We start from the raw sequence: 22,782 nt of genomic DNA, 5'->3' as shown, positions 1-22,782 counted from the left end.
TCCAAGAAAGTAAGTTTAGTTGATTGAAATGAAATTAACTCCATGTTTCTGTGTCATACTTTATTAACCTGATTGGCCTGCTGAATTCCAACCTCTGTTTACAAACATTCTGTGGCCTGCGTGGATCTTCTCTCAGCAGCCTAATTCCCTCCCCTGAGCACTGGGACTGACCCCGAGCTGAACATTTCCCCCATCGACCTCTGTCTGGCCCGGCACTCCTGGCCCCAGCGTTCCCGCGTGTCAGCCGCAGCTCCCTGCTGCCCAGGCTCCGTGGGCGTCCCTGTACTGGTCTGGGATGCTGTGGGTACAGCAGCCCTCAGTTCCCTGATTGTGCATTCTTCTTTCAGAAAATACCCAGGTGTAGCTGTCTCGGGGCCCAGCTTACTTCCAGACACTTTTGTGCAGGGACAGAACAGATCTGCCCGGCATAGGCGGCCTCGCAGAGCAGCGTTCTGGGCTGAGCTCTGGAGAGCTTCGACGGTCGCACTTGTTTGTGAGAAGAGAGCTCATGTGCAAGGCTACAAGCTTTTTTCACGATGAAGGACTATGTAAAGTTCTCAAGATTAGCATGGCCCTAAAATACTCCATTAGTGACTGCCAGAAACGCCTATTTGAAACAGTATTAAATTACAAGGGGTGCCTGAGTGGCTCAGTCATTTGAGCATCTGACTCTTGATTTCAGCTCAGGCCATGATCTCGTGGTTTGTGGGATGGAGTCCCAAGTCAGGCTCCATGCTGAGTGTGGAGCCCACTTGGGATTCTCTCTCTCCCCCCTGCCCTTCTTCACTTGCTTTCTCTCTCAAAATAAACAAACTGAGAAAAAAAAAAAAAAAAAAAAAACAGAAGCACTGTTCCAATGCTAACAGACTGAAGTATAAAAACAGAAGTCAAAATGTCTACACTTGAACTGAAGTCCTGCTTAGACACGGCTTTTTAAATTGAGTAATGGGAACCATGGAGCACCACCTGATCCCAGGAAGGTGCCTCGCCCTTGGGCCCCTCTCATCCACATGGCCTCGCCCCTCCTCCTGGGCCTCCGGGAGGTGGGGGAGGGCATACACACAGGGCTGCTGTGAATGTGCGGTCCGTCTCTTCTAAGGCTGGGTATGTCACTTTATGTGACATCATGATGTTTTACTGCCCATTCCAACCACTATATCTCTTTTCAGAGCCAAGTTCATAATTTCTGCCTTTCCCTCCTTGTCTCTTCCCTGATTCTGACCACCTTGCCAGCAGTCCTCTCATTTCTAACCCTTCATTTATTAATCCCTTTAATTCTCCAGGACACGTGCCCTGTACACCTTTCTGCAGTGGCAAGATCATGGCAGCCTGTGAGAACTGGGTGTGGCGGGCCTGGCAGGCAGGCAGGCAGAGTCAGTACCAGGGCTTTTAGAACAGTGAGGTGCCCCCTCACAGGACCCTGGGCTGGGCCCTGCGGGAAGAGCAGAGCTCCCATTCTTGGGAAGCATCTTCCAAGCTGATATTTAGACAGAACCCCAGGAGGGTGCAGAGCACCCCAGAGAGGGATTAGACGCCCCTGCAGGCGGCACCCTCCTACCCTGTCCTCCCCTCTGGGACCAGCCTCCAGCCCACCAAGGGGCACAGCCCTGGTCATGAGGGGAGTTCACTCCGGCTCTTCCTCTCTGCCTCGGGGCCCCATCACATGAACAGATGGTTCTGCTGGGCCCGACCCCCAGGGATGTGGAAGGCTTGCAGGAAGACTGCCTCTGTCCCTGGCAGGGTCCTCCTGACTTCTGGCAGATGCTTGTGTGTCACGCTTGATTTCACGTCACTTTCCTGCCTTTGACTTGACAAATTTTAGAGCAAAACAAGTTTACTTAGAACTTTTAAATGTGGCAGTATAAAAACCCTCTTCCAAGAGGCAAGCAGTCTTGATCCTTTTTTTTTTTTTAAGTTTATTTATTTTGAGAGAGAGCATGAGCACACAAGCAGGGGAGGGGCGGAGAGAGAGAGCAAGAACCCCAAGCAGGCTCCACACTCAGTGCGGAGCTCAACATGGGACTCGACATCACAACCGTGAGATCATGACCTGAGCTGAAATCAAGAGTTGGAAACTTAACCAGCTCAGCCAGGCGGCCCAGTCTTGATCCTCTTGAATGAAACCTTGCAAATTTGTTTGTTTTTATAAATAAACTTCCTGTTCTGTTGCTGACCAAAAAGGTATAAAGCATATTCCTTTGTAAGACTTCAACTTCCTAGTAGATCAGTTTCCCACATATGCACTTTGTTGTAAATGATTGACTGTAATGTATTAACCATCCTACTGTTTTTGGAAATGTAGTTCCTATCCAACTTTCGTGCTTTCACAGACCGACAGGACACCGTGGATGTCCACGTGTCTGTGTTTCCGTAGCATAGGTTTCTGGGATAGGTTGCTGGCTGGAAGGGTATGTGCATCTAAGGTTTGGGAGATAGAGCCCAGGCACCCCTGCAGGAAGGCTGTGTCAGCTTATAACCGTCAGCAGTAGTAAAGGATGTGCATTTCTCTGGATCTTCATAAACATGACTCTTTTAAAATGGCTTATTTTTAAAGAAATGATGTCTCTCTGGGAACTGCTGAGGTCACGGGTCTTTATCACCAGTTGTGTTTTTTTCTCCTCTGATTTGCTTAGGCGTATTCTTCACTGGTCTCTCATTGTTTGTTTATTTCTAACTTTAGCTTTTTCTAAAGTGTGGCTCTTAATCCTGTGTCTGATAAATTCTAAATATTTTACTCCAGTTTCTAAAGATACTTTCGGCATGCTGGAGTTTTACATTTTTATGTACTCCAATCTGACAGATCTTTTATTGGAGCTTGGAGGGTTTGGATCTTATTTTGAAATATCATTACTACTGGAAGGTTGCAACAACTATTATCTTTTGTGTATGGTGCTTTTATGGTTTTAATGTTTTAAATTTGTCAATTAATTGCTTTTGTATGATCTGAGCTGTGGTGTAATATAAACCTGCCATACTTTGACAGTTGGTTTTTCCATACCATCAATCCATGCGTTTTGCTGTCATCAACCCCCTTAATGGAACTGTCCACTTTACTTTAATACTAACTGCTCACACGTGTGTGTCCACACAAAGCTGCCTCCTCCACTGCCTGTTAGTTCATCCCTGGGCCAGCCCTTCACACTTAACCACATGTAGCTCTGCAGGTAGTTTAATAGGTAGTAGGATACATCTTTTTTCACTATAATTTTAAAAATTTTATTTGGGGGTGAGGAGGTGGGAGAATTGAGGGTATGCAAATAGTCTGATAGATCTGGGACTATATAAATAATAAGGGGGGAAAGCATAAGGTCAGACTGTTGTTTAGGTAATGGTTGGGCTTCAGACGAAACCATTTCAGACGGACAGACCTGAAAGTAAGAGATTGGTTAAGGAAAACGGATTAAAATGGGATAGCTGCCCATGCCTGCATGGCTGACACTGAACAGCTTCCTGGGATGCAGGACTCGAGTTTTAAAATTAGGAAGGTCAAATTGGTCATTCTAGATTATGGGCACTATAAAAAAATACAAAGGTAACCTTTAGAATAAAGGAGGCCAAGCAAAGACACACAGTAATAATATAACTCTAAGGTAACATGACAGTTGAAGCCCTGTTGACATATGTCATGGGGCTTACCTTGCCCATGGAAGTGAGCCTCCATGTTGGCCTATGAAGCAGAACCCACCTCTCTGCACATGTGAGCAATGCACCTGAAACATCAACTCGAATAGAACAAGAGTCAGGAATGGGGGTGCTTAATCAAGCAAATGAAATCAATAGGAAAGCAGATGTTGCAATCCTAATAGCAGACCAAGTGGAAATCAGACCAAAAAGAAGCATACTAACAGACCAATGGGGATACTTGTGAATGCCAAGCCCCACGTTCCTGGCTCACAACACAGAAGCCACCCGTATAAACCCACATTCCTGGTCAAGAAACAACACTTAAAATATGGAAGCCACCCATATAAAGGAGTAACCATAGCATGTGCAAAGAACAATATGTAGAAAACAGAAGTGTTAGGAGGTTTCGACACTACTTTTAGAAAAGACCAGTCAGGTGGACACAAGGAATGATATAGGACAATCGAAGGAATACAACCGATAACAGAGATGTATTGAAATTTACACTCTGAGACTTCAGCTTCTCAAACATATGTGGGATACTTAGAAAGCCTTATCAAAAGTTAGGTTACAAAGAAAACACAAGTTTTATAAAAAGTTATTACAACATTGTCTAATCACAGTGCAGTAAAACTAGGAACTGTTACACAGTCTCAGATGAAGGTGCAAATATTAACATTACAGGATTCCCATCAAATAAGAGCACTATGTGTCAAACACATTTAAAGCAACAATTAGAAGAACACTTGTGGATGTAGCCACCAAAATCAATGAAAAAGAAAGAAGAAAAATTCTAATCTTAGAACTAGGAGTAATAGAAAAGGAAACAAAAAAACCCCAAAAAGTACAAGAAAGAAAATTGAGGGGTAGAGAAGAAAAGCAGAGATTAAATCAATAAATCTAAGTCCAGGTTCCTTGGGAAAAACAAAACAAAAGACAAATCGTTAGCTACCTTATACAAGAAAAAAAACCACAAATACACAAAATACACGAGAAGAAGGAAATAAATATTGATACAGAGGAAACTTTAAAAGCACAGACTAATTTTGCAAATAAATCTGAAGTGCATAATTAGAAAAAAACAGTTTGCAAAAAGTAACCCTATTAGAGGAAGTTTGAGCAAACCAACTTACATGGAGGAAATATAGCACCTCCCAGGAATTCCCTCAGGGAACAGTACCAGGTCCACCTGACTTCACGAGGGAGTTCTCTGAAACCTTCTGTACAGCTCATCCTAATGTTCCCTAAGGTACTTCAGAGCACAAAAAGTGAAAGGGAACTTCTCATATTTTATGAAGCAAGTAGAACATTGAAACCCAAACCAGGTAAAGATAGCGTACTCTACTACCACATGGGAATATTGGGAATAATGATGCAGGAGTCCTAAGTAAGCGGTGAGTTTAATTAACAAATTCTGCCATCTCATTAATAGTATAATCTGCCTTGATGGAGTTGTTGATACCCAGGAATGCAAGGGTAGTTTGATATTAGGACATTTGTTAACTATACCGCCCTGCCAATGTATATCCTCATCAGGTAGGAGGGAGGGAGAAAGACCTAATGTAGGTAACTTCAGCACACTGTTCTCTAATGGAATCTACTCAATTATGGGAGAAACTACAAATACTGATTTTTCACAGTGGCATGAAATGGTTTTATGTCAATGTAGGATTGAGCAAGTGACTAAATATGTTGATGTTTCGAGGAACCAAGGTTCCCCCTGTGGGAGATGGGAGGCAGGGGGAAGGGGAGATAGCAAGGAGGAAGCTTGCAGAGTGAGGTTGGAGTTGGAGCTATCAGTATGAACTGATCACTTCTTTGATATGCACGCCACCTTTTTCTGTCTACAGGAAAGACCTAGAAGCACTGTTACTCCAGTAACAATGAGTACACCTGGTTCCCAGTCTTTTCTCAATACAGACAGTCCCTCACCTGTGATGGTTCGAATTACGCTTTTTCAACCTAACAGTGGTGTGAAGGTTGTATATGAAATAAGCCCTATTATGTAATCCTTCATTACAGCTGCTTCAGTATTACCCATAAACTCTATACATACAGTGGCATGTAGCCATTATTTGTTCATTTCCATTGTTGTATCGTCTTATTTGGTCCACTGTTGACAGGCATTCCATACTCGCAGGTTTCCTGCTGTTACCAGTAGGCCCCGTAATGATTCCAGGCCGTCTCTCAGTGCGGACATCCATGCATTTCTATCGGGCATGCAAAGCTCTGGTGTCCCTACTTATAGGATGTGGGTGTGGCCATGGTTAGTAGATAATGCCACCCAGTTTCTCAACATGATTAAACCAATTTAATGCCCACCAGCAGCATTAAATTTCCTGTTTCACCACATCCATGGCCGCATGTGCTTTTATAATCTTTTAAATTTTAGTCATTTTATGGGCCTATATCTCACTGAGGTTTTAGCTTTCAGTCCTGTAATGACCAGTGTGCTTGAACACATTTTCATATGGTTATTTGCCATTTGTATTTACTCTTTTTTGAACAGGAATCACCCATTTTTCTGTTGGGTTGCTGGTTTCTTTTTTAGTAACTTATACAAGAATTTTTTATATATCTTGGATATGATTCCTTTGCTGGCCATATGTGTTGAAAATATGTTTTTATTCCTTTAATGGTATCTTGCTGTACAGAGCTTTTAGTCAAATGTTTTCCGTCTTTTCATTTATGATTAGTATATTTTGTTGTTTAAGAAGTCTTTTCTTTCCCATAAGATCATGAAGATTTTCTGTATTCTAAAACAGATTGGCAAGCTTTTTCTGTATACAGATATTTAGACAGTAAATATTTATATAAAAAATATTTTTGTCTTTGTGGACTATTTATAGTCTCCATTACATGTTCATCTGCTTTTTATTTATTTTGTTAACGTTTTTATTCATTTTTGAGAGAGACAGAGCATGACTGGGAGAGGGCAGACACACACACAAACACACACAGAACCTGAAGCAGGCTCCAGGCTCTGAGCTGTCAGCACACGGCCTGACATGGGGCTCGAACTCACGAACTGTTAGATCATGACCTGAGCTGAAGTTGGACGCCCAACCTACTGAGCCACCCAAGTACCCATCATCTGCTTTAAAAAGAAAAAAGAAAAAAAAAAAAAGCTTTTAAAAATGGGAAAACCTTTCTCAGCTTGTGGTAAACTTCTGCGGGCTCTAGTTCCCCTATTCCTTTTCTAGAAGCTACAGGTTGTTTTGTTTTTACATATGAAACTACAGTATGCCTGCAGTTGATTTTGTTTGATGTTCTTTTTTAAAAGTTTTTTTAACATTCATTTTTGAGAGACAGAATGTGAGTGGGGGAGGGGCAGAGAGTGAGGGAGACACAGAATCTGAAGCAGCTCCAGGCTCTGAGCTGTCAGCACAGAGCCCGATGTGGGGCTCGAACCCATGGACTGCGATATCACGTCCTGAGCCAAAGTCGGATGCTTAACCGACTGAGCCACCCAGGCTTCCCTGTTTGACTGTTTGATGTTGTATTATAGTGAAAGGTGTAGACCATGTTTAAATGAGTATGTTTACTTGTTGAGAGGTTCATTCTTCTGCCACATTTATTCAGTGACCCCTTTGTCACAGTTGAATTACTTTGTGTTCTCTGCTCCATTTTATTGGTCCATTTGTTTAGTCTTCCATCACACTATCTTACTGTAGCTTTATAACAAATACTGGTATTCAGTAGGTGAAGTGCTTCAGTTCTTTATGCAACTGTCTTGGCTACTCTTAGTCAAGACATTTCCATCAGCAAATGCATTTTAGAATCTATTTTCACATTCGAAACTAATATTTAAAAAAAACCTTTTCCTTTTTAAACTGAGATTTGATTGACTCTGTAGATTGATTTGAGGCAAATTGACTCTTTACATTTTATATTCATAACATTTATTGAATATTGAGTTTGTCTTTTCTCAATGACTTAGTTTTTCTCTACAAAGGTCTAGCACACATTTTGTTGGCTTTATAGTTAGGTGTAACTACCTATATCTGTGAGCTGTTGGAAATGGGAAATTTTTTAAATCAATGTTTCCTTGGAATGCACTGCTAAAAGTGTCTTGGCGTATAGTTTATAAGATAATTCTAATTATAGTATGCTTCAGGTTTCCTTAGGTCATTTTTTAAAAGCAGTTTATTTTGTTTGACTAATCGTACTGAGTAGGATCTGCTGTACAGTGTTAAACAAAAATGATGAGGGTAGACATCCTTACCTTGTTTCCAGTTTCAGGGAAAAACTCTTCAGTCTCTTTGTCCTGATCGTTGTGGTTGGGTGTTCAGTTATCTTACTCATCTTGCTCAAGATCCTACTTGTGGTTTTCTCTTTTTCTATGTTATTTTCCTGTTTTCCATTGCATCAGTTTTTTTCTGTGATATCAATACACAGGCATAATTTTGTTGGAGCGTTTTGATGACTTGGAAGGCATCTACAAAATTCCATTAGATTCATCCTTTGATGTTTTCCTTTTAGCATGTTATTATGCTGCAAACTAATCACTTCCAATTACACATGAAGTGAACGCTCCTCAATTGTACATTTAAAAGGATTTCAAAATATGGAAACTCCCTTTAGACTTGCCTTGGACCCAACAGAAGCTGCTCAGAAAACCCATCCACTGTAGATTCGTGTAGGAATTTAGGTCTTGAAAAGGTAAAGCTGCTTGACGTGTCTTATAATTCAAACAGTGCTACTTGTCATCAAAGCAACTTTACTGGAGTATAAGCATATAACGGCTCTTTTGCCTTGAATTCCTTAAAAACCTATCAAATCTGTAGCAAACTCTGATTTCCAGAGCTATTTGGTGTTTAATAATAGTAGTTAAAGCCAGTTCTTCAAACTCAGAAGAATTTCAGTCCTGCACTGTAAAAATTGTAATAAAACTTTTTAACTGCTGCTAAACCACTGAAGTGTTCTCTGGTAGTTAAGTCAGGCTACCCAGTTTTCATTTCTCACAAAATTTCACAAAACTAATGATGGTTAAGTTGAGGATAGATTAAAAGATTTTCTCAGGGTACCTGTTGATGGATAATAAACTAAATGACCGTAGAATTTAAATATCTTCTGTTTTAATGCATTCCGTTCATTGTCCAGCTAAACCATTTTCTGCTTCACACATTTTTGCCACTGTCATTTATAAGACATCATAGCAGATTCTACTTCAGGTTATACTGAATTAGTGTTTTCTGAACTTCTTTGAAAATATTCTTGCTGTGGCCATAGTTTGTCAACTTTTGATCTTGCTTTCAACTTCTATAAACTACAAAGAGAACAGAAAAATCCAAAACAAGTAAATGAAAAGCCAATAAAAATGGTAAAACTCTCACCAGACTGATGAGAGAGAGAGAGAGAAAGAGAGAGAGATGTAAATTACTCATTCCGGTTTTAAAAAGAGATCTACAGATCCTATAGGTATTAAGAGAATAATAAGGAAATCTAACAGTTTCATGCCAGTAAATGGTGACTTAGGTGAAATGGAAAAATTCATTGGAAGACACAGACGATCAAAACTCTCAGGTATAAGTACCTTGAGTGCTGGATCATTCATTATATGACTCTATACGTCTGTGCTCATTGGACCGTCTGCCTAAAAAGAATGGATTGAATTAATGTACATTTTAGCACAATACACCTGACTATAAAATATTGTCTGATGCAGCATAATATTTACTCTGATTTACATGCAGATTTAGCATTTTTGCTCTTCATTCTGTATCTCTAATCTCCCTGCTGTTGATAATTTTCCTTCTGCCTGAATAATAAATACCTTTTCGCTAATTATGCGCTAACACCAGTTTATAGTGGCTCCTGAGAACCCATTCTTTAATTCACAGTAATTTTGTGAACTGGTTATCATATTCCTTATTAAAAATTAAACTGTGTAATTGCATTTAGAGGTAACACATACTCAAAAAACTCATCCCTTCCAGTTACATTAACTTGACCATTATCTATGCCCTTGAGGTCATTTGTATGGTGGTATACTCCTAAGGACCTCTTCTCAGCTGTTGTACATTCACTGTTATCATGGTGTTATTTTGAAATCAGCCCTATTTCTAGTATTTAACAGGAGTCAGCAAATATTGTAAATTGGGACTTACTTGATTGGATGAGCATAGCCCCCTGCAGGACATCTATTTTTGTGTGTGAATTTTGAATGTAACTCAGCCTTGCCCATTTATTTGTGTGTTGTCTGTGGCTGCTTTTAATATTTGAACAGCAGAATCCATTAGTTGTGACCATACTGCGTGGCCCACAAAGTCTAGAATTTTTACCCTCTGAACCTTCAAGAAATCCTTTGCAAACCATTGCTCTTCTCTTAAGAGTGTGATGCAGAAGATGTGTTCATAATGACCTTAGCTTTGAGAGTGTCGTGTGTAACCATTACATTTTGAATAGCATAAAGATTCTTCTAGTATTTGAAGTCATAACTGGATTCAGCGGAGAATTGCTCATCTGTAACTGACAAGTACGGGAGGTTCTGACCTGCATCTTCCCGGCCTCACTGGGCTCTCATGGGCTTTGCAACCTACGTGTGGGAGCTGTTCGTCCATCAGCTGCAGCGACAGGTTGGCCTTGGGCATGAGAGTTTCGCAAATACTAATGACAGCTTCTGGGAGAATCCGTGACTATCTGGAATTTACATTAAAGAATATTGTATATTATCTATAAATTGTGTGCTGCATGTCTTTTATATCAGTACAATCTATAGTTAAACTTTTGCTTGTGTGCGTGCATACTTTGGAACGCAAGTCACACAGGTTCATTAGCGCCCATTGTCTTCTTCCATATGGGATTACTGGTAAGGAATGCTCAGTTTTTTTGCTTCTTTTTCTGAAAACAGCTTAATTTTTATTCTTAAAGGATACTTTTCCTCAGTATAGAATTCCAGGTTGACATTTATTGTTCAGAGTCTAGTGATACTTACCCTTTTTTCCTAGGCTTCCATCATTCCTTGTGAGAAGTCAGCTATAAATACAGACACTGTTTCTTTGAAGTAATAGCTCTTCTCTGATTCTGCATTTGAATGCATGTGGACATGTTTTATTTGTCCTGCTTTGAAATCCAAGGGCTTCCTGGATCTGTGGCTTAATGTCTTTCAGCAGTTTTTGTGAATGCTCTTCTCTTTCTTCAAAGTCTGTCTTGCATGTCCTCTCATTTCCTTCTGGGACTCCATTGACACATTTGTCAGACTCCACTGTGTCTGCTCTTGCTCGTGTTCTTGCTTCATTTGTTTCCATCACTTTCTCTTTATGTTTCATTCTGTTCATTTCTTCTGATCTAACAGTTTACCAATTTCTTTATTATGCCAAATTTGGTTTTAAATCCTTTGATAGTATACATTATTTCCAAAATTCATTTTTCTAGTATTTTCATTTTTTAAATAGTTGGCAAGTCTTCCAAAATTTTGTGATCTTGGTTTTTACCCTTCTTGAATGTAATAAATAATAGCTATTTTAAGTTTGTATCTGATACTGCTACCACTGGAATCCCTTGATCTGCTCTTACTTTTTTAAATTTTTAAATTTTTTATTTTTGAGAGAAAGTGAGAGAGACTGAGCAGGGGAGGGGCAGAGAGAAGGAGAGACACAATCCAAATCAGGCTCCAGGTTCTGAGCTGTCAGCACAGAGCCTAATGTGGGGCTCAAACTCACAAACCGTGAGATCATGACCTGAGTCAAAGTCAAGAGTCGGATGCTTAACTGACTGAGCCACCCAGGTGCCCACTCTGTGATCTGCTCTTAGGATTTGTGTTGGCTGGGTTTTTTTCATCTTGTCATGTGTCCAGTCATTTTTTTATTTTATGTCACATTATTGCCTTTGAGAAATTGTGTGTAGATAGCCTGGTGCCTCGCATAGCATGTTCTTCCTCCAGCAGGTACGTGGGGCACTGCTGATCTGGGTCCCTCCTCTTAACCTTCGGGATTCGTATGATTGGTGCACGACCACACTTCCTGTGGGGTTTGGTTTAGTGGCCACTTACCCTCACTCCTAGAGGGCGACCACTGAGGTTCCTTCCCCACCATGAGGGGCTCCCAGGGCCCTGCAGCCTAGTTTCTTCCCACCCCACAGCTGTGCAGAGCTCGTCCCTGCCACCCCTCAGGATGTCCTCCTCTGGGACAACACGGCCCCTGAAATACTGTTTCCTTGAAGCAGATCCTGAATTGTAAGTGTGTGATCCACCCATTCCTCAAGACCTCAAATCATACATCCTGATGTTAAAAATAACACACTGTTCTCACCCTGCCCCCTTCCTCTTCCAGGGATACTGGGGATTCCTCTGCCACAGGCAGAATTTCATGTGGGAAGACACACATACACACACACACACACATACACACACACACACTTTAAGCTCTTTGTCTGTGTTAAGGTGTCTTGCTTACAGTGCCTGCCACCGTGCCGTGGAGCCCTTGTTGACAGGTGGTGTTGAACCTGTCTGCAAGCTGATGTCCAAGGCCAGCCCGCTGGCCCCATCCAGAATTGACTTGATGCCAATACAGAGGGTTTCAAGTTCTCTTGGCCTGGATACATTAGCTGAAGAAATTGCCACCTTGTGTTTTCAAATTATTGGGAAGTGAGTGATTAACATGATACATGAATTTTTTTGAGATGCCAATTCTAACCACTTCAGAACAGGTTTGTGTGGTATTTAATGTGTATTTAAATATGTTTACTAAATATGATTTACACTGAAACACAGATGGAAGTGTGTAAAGAAATAGTCCTTTCTGCCAAACCAAATCCTTTAATATAGTTATTTTGCTGAGTATTTTAAAGTATTGATTTACAGCAGCAATATGGTTGCTTCTTTGTGGGTTTGGAAGATTTACTAAATTTTAGATGCTTGAGGCTCATGCATACAGTGGTTGTTTAGGCCCCTGTACAGAGGCTGTAACCTGGTTCCTGATATAATGGTCTCCATTACCGGTAAAGTTGTCTTGACTGTCATTTTTATTAAACCAAGTGTGGGAATGGAGCATTCTTTCATGTTGCTGTAGGGCATTAATGGCTCTGACTTTGGAAAGCAAAGCTACCCAACATGGCGACCACTCAGGGCTCTTTTATTCCAATTCTAAGGTTAGTAGTTCTTAAAACACCTCTAAAGTCCACACCACATATGATGTTGAAGTGATGTTTCAAGAGCACAGTAGCAACAGCTGCCTGTCATTAGTGAGTGTGTCCGCTCTCTGCGTCCGCTGGCTTTGCATACTCTGCCCGCCTGCAGCTCATCTCGTCTGCCCCCCCCCTTCAGGTCTTGACACTGGGACCCCTTGCTGGTCTTCCAGAGCAGAGCCCTCATGGAAGTGCACACAGTAACTCGAGTCGCCAAAACAAAATGCAATCCTAAGAGGGGAAAAGTTTTCCAAAGGAAAAATAAAAGAACTTTTTAGGGAGCCAGGGAACCCTGCTTTGCTCCCCCTTGCCACTGGCTGGAGGACAGGGAGGAGCAGAGGTGCTAGAGTTAAGGCCCCACATTGTGTCCCAGAAACTCCTCACTTTGCAGACCCTTCCTCCAAGAACCGCGTGCTGGGATCACAGCATGAAGATGTGAAGTCCCGTCCTCCCTACCTTCCCGGAGCCTACAGCTAGTGAGCAAGGGATTATTTAGTTGGAGTAGAAAGAAGTTCCGCCAAGAAGAAAGAGCAAGATTCGTGAGAGTGTTGCGGGGGGGCGGGGGGGTGCTTCTATGTGGGGATCAGAGGCAGCCTCCCTGAGAGGCAACATTTAAATAAAATCTGAGCAATGAGAAGGGAATACAAAAGCATTCCAGGCAGAGGGGAATGTGTGTGAAGTCCCTCTGCACTTGGAAGAATCTAGAATGGGGCCATGTGTTCTGCACAAAGTAGCTGGACAGGGACCGGGACAAGGGCCAGGCCGTAGCAAGGGCCCCGCTCAGTGTGAGCTCTGGGAACGCACTGGGAAGCCGTTTGGAAAGAACCGCCACAGTGACCATTGGTAGTCTCTGGCCGTAGGGTGGAGAACACACTGGATTTGGAGGTGTTGGGGGATACACGCTGGCCGATTATGAGCCTGCCGTCCTGGTCCAGGCAGGAGAAGAGAGGAGCTTGTCCTCCCGACCGTGACGGGAGTGAGGTCTCCAGGCGGAGGGATCGTGGGGAGACAGGGCTGTCCGCGCGGGGCACCCTCCTCCTGAGGTCTGGGGAAGCCACACCGCCACACAGGTGGAGCCGGTGCAGAAATACAGCACAGAGGAGAGGATGTGGCTTGAGAGTGATCCCCGTGTAGTTGGGGACGTGAGCTGTGGACACTGATGACCACCTGGGACAAGAGCCTGAGGGAGAAGGTGGATGTCCCCCTCCCCACGGGAGTGGGCAGCAGGATCCGAGGCTGGCAGGGTACTCAGCACATGGGCACCACCCTCCTCACATCCCCATGTCCCCTCTCTTGAATCAAAACTTCGTGTGTAAGCCTTCATGGCATGCTGGCATTTAAGGGGCGGGAGCCAGTCTCTAGCTCCTGTGAGGTGACGGCCAGGTGCCACTGCCGCGTGACTGTCGTGCGGCACAGAGCCTGGCACACACGGGCAGGAGGGAGGGATAGAACCCCACGGACCCGGCAGAAGCACACTCCCCTTCCCTGCAGCCCCACATTCCACACCCCCATCCTTTGGGGAAGAATGGCCATGGGTGGGGGTCCAGGAGGCAGCAGCCTGTGAGTGGGGGGCAGCTCAGTTTGGTCAGAGCACCCTCCCTCTCTTACCCATCTGCTTCCCACACCGTGGCTTCCTGAGCAGCAGGGGGCTTTCCCTCCTTCCGGGCGCACATCCCTGTGCCCTGGCCATCAGTCCTGTGCCCTGTGCTCTGGTTGTCTCTCCCGAGCTTGGGGCGCAGACACGGGCTGGTGGAGATGGTCGCTGGGACTTAGGTAGCCAGCAGGGGAGATTTCCCGGCTCAGCAGAAGGTCTTCAAAGAGCAGACACAGCTGGACTTGCTGTTGTGGCCAGACTTGCCTCAGACTGTGCCCTTCCATGACCTTGTCCGTCTGCAGCGTGCATCCCCCCACCCCATGCATTTCCGTGCATGTGACTGGAGTCCCCAGGAAGGCACATTTGAGGGCCCAGCCATGTTGGGCTGCACTTGGCTTTGAGTCTGCAGCTGGAGTTTTGTTGTATTTCGTTGAAAATAAGTGTTGGATAATAATTAAGTTGATAAATTCTTTAAATAAGAGAAATCATTAAGAATGGGTTTTCTACAGAAGTAGTACACGGGGAAGTGAAATTTTGTCTCCTCAGGAATTTCTTAGTAAATACACAGATTGCCTACGGTAAATTAAGATTATGGAAGTTGAATCTCATGTACTTCACACTTGAAGCACAAAGAGTGCATTCTGTGTGGCATAGAACAGATAACAGTGGACACTGGGCAGCAAGGATTTTAGTTTTTGTTTTTTTCAGGAAAAAAAGTTGAAACATTAATATTTGGAGCTTTCAGAAACCTTATTTTAATTAGTCTCCCACGTACTGGCGGCCATGTCACCGACAGGAGTGGAGAGCTAGGCCTTCCCACTGCTGCTGGGTTAGTGGTTTGCTGCTGCACCTGCTGCCCTGGGTGCAACATGTGAACATCCCAAACAGTGCCCGGGGACGAATGACCTCTGTGCCAGAGTTCATGGAGACAGGACTTCTGTGAAATACACGTGTTCTTTCAGAACAGTTTTAATGCATATGCTTTCATTTCTGGCTCTACAGTATTTGCTCTGTGTTTTCTCACCTTGTGACTTAAAATTATTTATTTATAATTTTACCTACTTTACGGAACAAAGTTTTCTTTCTGGATGGACCCTTATTTTGCCTGTGTGAGCACACGTTAAGTTTACCCCATTCTCCAAGGTCACCTTCAATCGGCCATCTCTAACTGTTCTGTTAATCTCTGCACTTAGAGAGCAGCCTGCTTTAGGTTTTGGTGCACATGCTTCATCCCTTTATTTGTCCTGAAGGGAAGCCATCACGAGCTCACCCTGCTCCCTGAGAGACGCCTGGACCTTGGCAGTGCGCCCAGGAGACTCCTGTACAGCCCGGAAGCTGTACCCACTCCTCCCCAGGCCCTACTCGGCAGCCCATCTGAATGGAGTGCTGGTCTCTCAGTCCCTCTCTGGCACCATTAAGCAGTCTTCTCTTGCTTATTGTGACCTGGGAACATGCTTCTCAGGGCTGTGGCCTGCTGGGAAGTCGCGCTGGCCTGGCACCCTGGGAACGAGCGTAGGAGCTGTCACCCCTGCATGGACAGACAGGCTGGTGGCGCTGAGCTGACAGGGCCTCACCCCCCTGTGTGGACTGGGAGGCCAACACGTCACCTCAGGCATGAGGCAGGGCTCTTAATCTTGTAGCAAACAAATATCTCTCCTGGAAAAATATATCTTCCATTTGATGTACCGGGAGGCAAACTAGATGTTTATCTTGAACCTTAAACTGCATATAAAATGGAATCAAGGCACCTTAGGGGCACCTGGGTGGCTCGGTTGGTTAAGCATCTGACTCCTGATCTCCACTCAGGTCTTGATCTCAAGGTTTTGAGCTCATGCCCCCCATTGAGCTCCGTGCTGGGCATGAAGCCTGCTTTAAAGAAAAAGTTCCCTTTAAAAGAAGCATTATGTTCTTAGTATAAACCAAATGTTATTCATAAAATTATAACATTTTCAGTTTTCACAACTAAGCCGTTCAGATTAATGTGTTTTGTGTAAAATTTGGTCTGATTAAATGTTTCACCGTCATGGGGTGCCTGAGAGGTTCAGTCACTTGAGCATCCAACTTCAGCTCAGGTCATGATCTCAGTTTGTGAGTTTGAGCCCCTGTTGAGCTCTGTGCTGACAACTCAGAGCCTGGAGCCTGCTTCCGATCCTATGTCTACCTCTTTCTCTGCCCCTCCCCCACTCATGCTCTGTCTCTCTCTCAAAAATGAATAAAAATGTATAAAAAAATAAATGTTTACACTATTATGTGTCTGTTTTGAAAACTGTGTGAATGTCTCATGTGCCTTGAGGATTCTAAGGAGCAAAAGATTTGGAAATCTCTTGTTTCCACCAGAATGAAGGGATCCCTTCCCTGCTAGACTTTTCAGGATTGGGTGTGCCAGCCTGCAGGCCCGCATTTCACCAACAAATGTGTTTCTTCTCCGACACATGTGAGCCTTCTGAGTGACTTGAGGACCCACAGAACATAGTTCAGGAAATGCTGCCTGTTTCAGTGGGAAAGTGTATAATTGAGAAAACAAATTGTAAGATGTGGAAGAGGGCACTTGGGTGGCTCAGTCAGTTGAGTACCGCTGTCTTGGTTTCGGCTCAAGTCATGATCCCTGGGTTGTGGGATTGAGCCCGGCATCAGGCTCCATGCGGAGTATGAAGTCTGCTTGGGATTCTCTCTCTCCCTCAGCCTCTCTTCCGTGCTTATGGATTCTCCCTCCGCTACCCCCTCTGTAATGAAAAAATAACAGTAAATTGTGGAAGAGCACAGCCCAGTGAATATTGACCATATGCTGAATGTGCTTCTGGAGTGTAGCCTTGGGTTCTGCAGTGGTGTCTATACATACGTAACCTTACCAGTGCACAGATTCACCCCCTTTCCGGGCTTCATCCTATAAGGAGAGATTCTGTGTCAAGGACTTACCCATCTTACATTAGCCCGATGCTATTGAAACGAAAAATTGGTCTAAGAACACAAACCTAATGCCTTCCTCGGAGACTTACAGTCAGGGCATCGCATTTACCTGACAGTGTGTCATGTTTATAGTTCTAAGAAGGACTCTTACAGACTTTGCAGGAACACAGAAGTGTCTCAAAATTTAAAATCATTTTTCCAAAATTACTGTAACTGAACAGATCGTTCTGCCTCCATTATGCCATCCCGATCCCCTTGGTTTTGCATAGAGGCTAGAAAATGTATGTGATTTGGAGAGGACCCCAGGTGGGAGCTGCGTCTGGGGCCGCGTCCAGTTCAGTAGCAAATAAGCGTGGCGTTTCTTAGGCCCTGTATGTTCTCCTCATCCGTATCCTACACACTGGTGACAGCGACTACATGCTGTCATAGTACAGAGAAGAGGGGTTTCTAACTGCCTATAGGAATTGTAGACTTTCTGGGAATTTTCATTAAAGTCAGTGAATTGTACCGACCAAGGAAAGCCAAGACAAACGAGTGGGAACTGGCTGATGCCTAGGCCAGCCTGGGCTTAGATGGTGTTTCTCAGGCATAGTTTGGGATCCAGTAACAGACGAGCAGACGGTGGTTGTGTCGGAATGAAGCCTCCCTCCAGGGCTGCGGAACTTGGATGAAAGGAGACTCTGCAGAGAAGGAGCCAGATGTGGACACTTGGGAGGAGGTGTCCTAAGCATCCATATGCGGGGACAGCCAGGCACCAAGAGGAGGGGGGAAGGATAGCTGTGTCTCAGGGCCTCCTTATAGAAGGCTTCACCTGTCCTGGCTGCAGTGGTGTTTTAGAGCCACTTGCAGAGGTGTGTTTGGGGGTCCGTGTGACCAGTCGGTAGGGGACGTGCCTGCGTCCTGGCCATTTGATCCTACCCAGGGCCTGGTGACTACCTTCCAGACCCAGGGCCTTCCAGAGTGACTGCTTGCAGGTGCACTGCGGGTGATCCATACAGCTGTACACTGGTGCTGGACAGCAGGGTTCAACTTTCCTTTCTTACTTAGCCCATTAGCCCTGGGGATGCCAGGATGTTTTCTTTCAAAGTTAGAAATATTTCCTTTAGGAGCTGGGTAAGACTCTGGCTTTTCTGTGATATTCTCGTTTTTAGGGTTGGACCCTCCTCTGCTGCCTTGCAGGTGACTGGCATCTTCTGCTCAGGGCTTGCTTTGCCCAGGAAGACCTATTTGTTGTGGTCGTTTTGACTGTTGAATTTTTCTCAGCTTAGTTTTAGTTTTGACAAATGCTTCCATGGGTAATTCCCAACTCGGCATGATTTTGGGCCTTTTGCCCACAAGCTCACAGGTGCCTCTCCTGCATCCTGTCCCAGACGGCACGTACCCGCCCCCCAGGAGCACGGTGTGCTCCCCTCTCTGGATCAGAGACTCTGTCCTGGCCTCTCTGCCTGGATCTCTCAGTCCCTCAAGAATGTCCTCACACTTGCCTCTGGTGACCTTCCCTAACCTCTGCCCGCCCCTCTAGTAACCTGGCTGCCTTCTCCCTGCTTCCATGGCCTGAGCCCCCGGCACCCTTACCACAGTGACACCCGTCTTTCCCCACCTGCTGCCACTGTCAGACACTTGCTTCCTGCAGGACTGTGTCAATAAATCACTGGTTGCCAAGTGGCGCTGGTGATGCTGTTTGGTGCGCAGGCTTCATCCTGCATTTCCACGGAAGATGTCGGACCCCACCCTGCACTTTCCCCCGGTTCCTGTGTCATGGCCTGCCACCAGCGTGTGTGTGTCCCCTCCTGTCCAGATGATAGCGCCGTAAAGTAGCATTTTTATCAGGCTAGCTTCTAGCTGCATACTGGTATTTGCTTCACACGTTTACCCGACCAAGGCATTTTAAGTATTTGCATTCATGATGTGAATCATATTTTAAATAACATGATGATGTTTGATACATTTCATTCTTAAGTGAAGTTTTCCCTGGTTTGCGTCAAAGGCATGCAGTGTCGCCTGTGTCCAAGAGACGAAGCTTCCCTCAGGGATGCCCAGGATCCTTTGAACGCATCTGCTGAAAGGCTACAGAGCTGACCACCCAACTCCGAGAGAGGCTACCCATCTTGAAAATTGGCCCAGGATAATAAAAATCCAGAAGGATCAATGATACGTATTCCTTTTTAAAGTTCTGTTTCTAAGCTTGCGCTTTGCAGAAGACCCTACAAAAGGGGGTGGAAGGTGAGGGCAGGACCGCAGACTTGCACATCCCATACCCGACACAAGGCTTGTGTTCTAACCTGCAAGGCTCTCTCTGAGTTCAACAGTCAGAAAATAACATTCCAGTTGGAAAATGGGCGAAAGACGCACACAGACACTCTACCAAAGAGGACAGAAGTTTGGCAGTAAGCCCAAGAAAAGATGAGCCTCACCAGCCAGTAGGGAAATGCCAGATGAAGTCACAATGAGACCCCTCTGCACGCCCACCAGCCACTGTGGGACAGTGTGCTGGCTGCTTATGAACTTAACCTACAACTTCCGTGTGGAGCCAGCAGTGGCGCTTCTGCTCAGACATCCTAGAGAAAAGGAAGTTCATGACCACACAAAAGCCGTGCCCAGATGTTCACAGCAGCTATACTTACAGTGGCCCCAGGTTGGGAACAACCAGTATGTGTTTCCAAAGGTGAGTGAGTAACAGGAGCCCAATGACAATGAACACTTAGCAAAATAAGCAGTGACCTGTGGGCACGTGACACAGCTGGAACGTGAAGGGCCTTGTGCTGAGCGAAGGAAGCCAGCCCAGGGGGGTGTGATTTTCTTTGCATAACCCTCTTGAAATGACAAACACGTGACAGTGAAGAGCAGGTCCATGGTGACCACGCCGGCCTGGATGCCCTGGGACTACAGATGGAGGTCTGTGTGTGACAGAACAGAGCTGTGTCCTGCCTTGTAAACTACATTAAACCGGTGACATCGAGTTCAATTTGTAGTTTAGTTACTAGTATTGTACCAATGTCTGCTTACTGGCTTTGAGAATGGACTGTGATTCCTAAAATGATGTCATGGGGGAGAGCAGGGTGAAATGTCCTTGGAAGCTCGATCCACACTTTCTGCAATGTCTTCTGAGTCTTCATTTTTTTTTCCAAATAAAGTTTCAAAAAATCTTTTCCTACTGCATACCAGTTTTAAAAAACAAAACAAACAAAAACAATAGAAAACAGGAGAGAATGGACATACTGCTTGCCTTGCTGCTGTGAATCTGAGAAAAACAGCTTCGTGTAAGGATGCAGGGGTGGGAGGTACATCCACCCTTGGGAGGAAAGTAAATCCCAGAAGGTAAAAGACCATTTCTACCCCCCACCCAACAATTTAGGGAAGAAAGGAAACTCTTAGGCTAGAAAAAAATGTGTGCTGAACATGATACCGCTCATTGCTTACTCTTTGATTAGCCTCATTACCTTGTGTTTTAATGACTTGAAAAACAAATCCAGAACAGCCAAAGAGAAAATGTCCAAGTGAGCGTCAGGCTTTCCCACACAACAACTTTTAACAACGTGCAGGGAGGAGATATGGAAAACTTCTTCCTGACACTGATCACATTTGAAACTTCATACTTTCTTAATTTAGTCTGTTATTGACAGTAATATATTTTAACTCAAGAATGTGTTCATTCAGTGCATATTGACTTGGCTTGTGAAAACGTCCGTTGTACACGCTGACATTGGATTTCCTGTCGTGGTGACTTAGACATCAGGACAGCAGTGAGTGATTCCTGCCAGTCAAGGAGCTTTCACCGGAGCCCCACTTGAATGGTAATAATCTGCTCCTGTAATTGCTGTGGAAAAGGAAAACTCTCTAGAGATTTTACATCTAATCATTTATTTATAAATCCGTAGATGGCAGTCTGCAGAATACGCATCGCGGGTCAACTTTGTGCTCAAAACAGTTGCCTGATGTTTACATTTCATAGTGTATTTTTTACCAGTACCTCCAGCCCCCACGATCACAAAAAGACCCTGGCTTGCTCAGAGCTGCTCTGCGCCTCTTCCCCTGGCCCAGCCACTTCATTACAGAGGCCTCTGCAGAGGCCGGTCCCTTCTGTATTAGCTGAAATATGCATGTTTTTCCATCTCATTAATTCAGTCTACATACAATTAATTTTTGCCTATTAATAAACCCCTTGGTGTTAGTGACAGCTATCTAAACCACTTCACCTAGTGTGGAAGAGAAAAGTGTACTTGCAAATTTCCACCCCTCGTCTACATTTCTATTGTCGTATTTGTGGGTTAGTGGCTGTTGGTGCATAAATCAGGCATTGCCAGGGAATGTAAGCCTGCTGAAGAACCCAGCCTTGGCCCAGCTGATGGGAAAGTTTGAAATATTAATTAGCTCCACTTGTGTCTGGGGTCGATGGAGACAGAGAGGCCTTCATAACGTGTTTGGGTCTCAGGCCACGAAGAGATTTATTGGAGCCTTAGATAAGTCAACTTTCTTCTTCTTTTTTTTTTTAACTGATCTGAATTCTCTACTAATTTGGATACCCCTCAAAGGATGTCTTTTCTGTGTTTTTAAATCTTGTAAGTTCTCTTTTAAAAAGCCTCTTCAATACAGAGTTGATTGTGCCTGTGACAGCTCTTCCTACTGATAGCATCAGAGGGAAAAGGGAAATACCAAAAATGAGAGTAGATCTTTGCAGTTGAAAGGAGACCCCCACCTCCTTTGAGAACGTCCATGGGAAAGTTGGAAGTCTGCTCCCCCACCCCAAGTTCTTGGTTTTGCAGTCTTCTGATTTACCTTTGTGAGGTCTTTGCCACAAACAGACCACCACCAGCAAGGAGGAAAGGCAGTTCTATGCAGGTGTTAAGAATTCTTAGATTTCTTGAGGCACCTGGGTGGCTCAGTCAGTTAAGCGTCCAACTCTAGGTTTTGGCTCAGGTCATGATCTCATGGCTCATTAATTTAAGCCCCACATCAGGCTCTGCATTGACAGTGTAGAGCCTACTTGGAATTCTCTCCCCCCCCCCCCGCCCCCCGCTTCCCTTCTAGCTCATGTGTGCTCTCTCTTTCTTTCACTCTCTCAAAATAAATTAACTTACAAAATTTCAAAGAACTCTTAGATTTCTTGCATGGATTTGGAAAAAGTGTAGTCACCGTCCACAGCAAGACTCTCTCAAGAGATGCAACCACTGGCCTCCTAAAAGTTGCTGCAGTGACTAGGTCCTTTCTAAGGGGTCTGCATCTCAGATATGAAGCTAGAGTTTATGGCAGGCCTGGGTAGCTGATGAAGGTGTTCACAGAAAGGCTTAGAGCCTGTCCTGGTAAATCCACAGGGCTGACATCACATGAAAGTTTCTGGATTGTTTGATGAGGAGATTTAGCCAGTGTCATTGGTCAGCTAGGTTGGAAGCAGGTGCTTGGTTGAAAGATGGATAAACATTCAATTTGCTGATTTTTAAATAGGCCATATATATCAGGCTTGTCAGTTGTAATGATTAACAGGAATATCTTAGCAAGACTATTTAATAGGAGCATATAATGGCTTGAATGAG

General features: G+C 44.3%; 1 protein-coding gene across 4 annotated transcripts in view; it reads left to right on the top strand.

Moving 5' to 3' along the window:
- MGMT (O-6-methylguanine-DNA methyltransferase) overlaps positions 1–22,782 on the top strand; it is a 285,595-nt gene that overhangs the window by 193,960 nt on the left and 68,853 nt on the right. The gene's annotated exons all lie outside the window — the stretch shown is intronic.

Source organism: Hyaena hyaena, unplaced genomic scaffold (genome assembly GCF_003009895.1).
Source record: "Hyaena hyaena isolate Hyena2069 unplaced genomic scaffold, ASM300989v1 scaffold_265, whole genome shotgun sequence".
Classification (NCBI taxonomy): domain Eukaryota; kingdom Metazoa; phylum Chordata; class Mammalia; order Carnivora; family Hyaenidae; genus Hyaena; species Hyaena hyaena.
The sequence above is the reverse complement of the archived record's forward strand: the minus strand, read 5'-3'. Positions and strand labels throughout refer to the sequence as shown.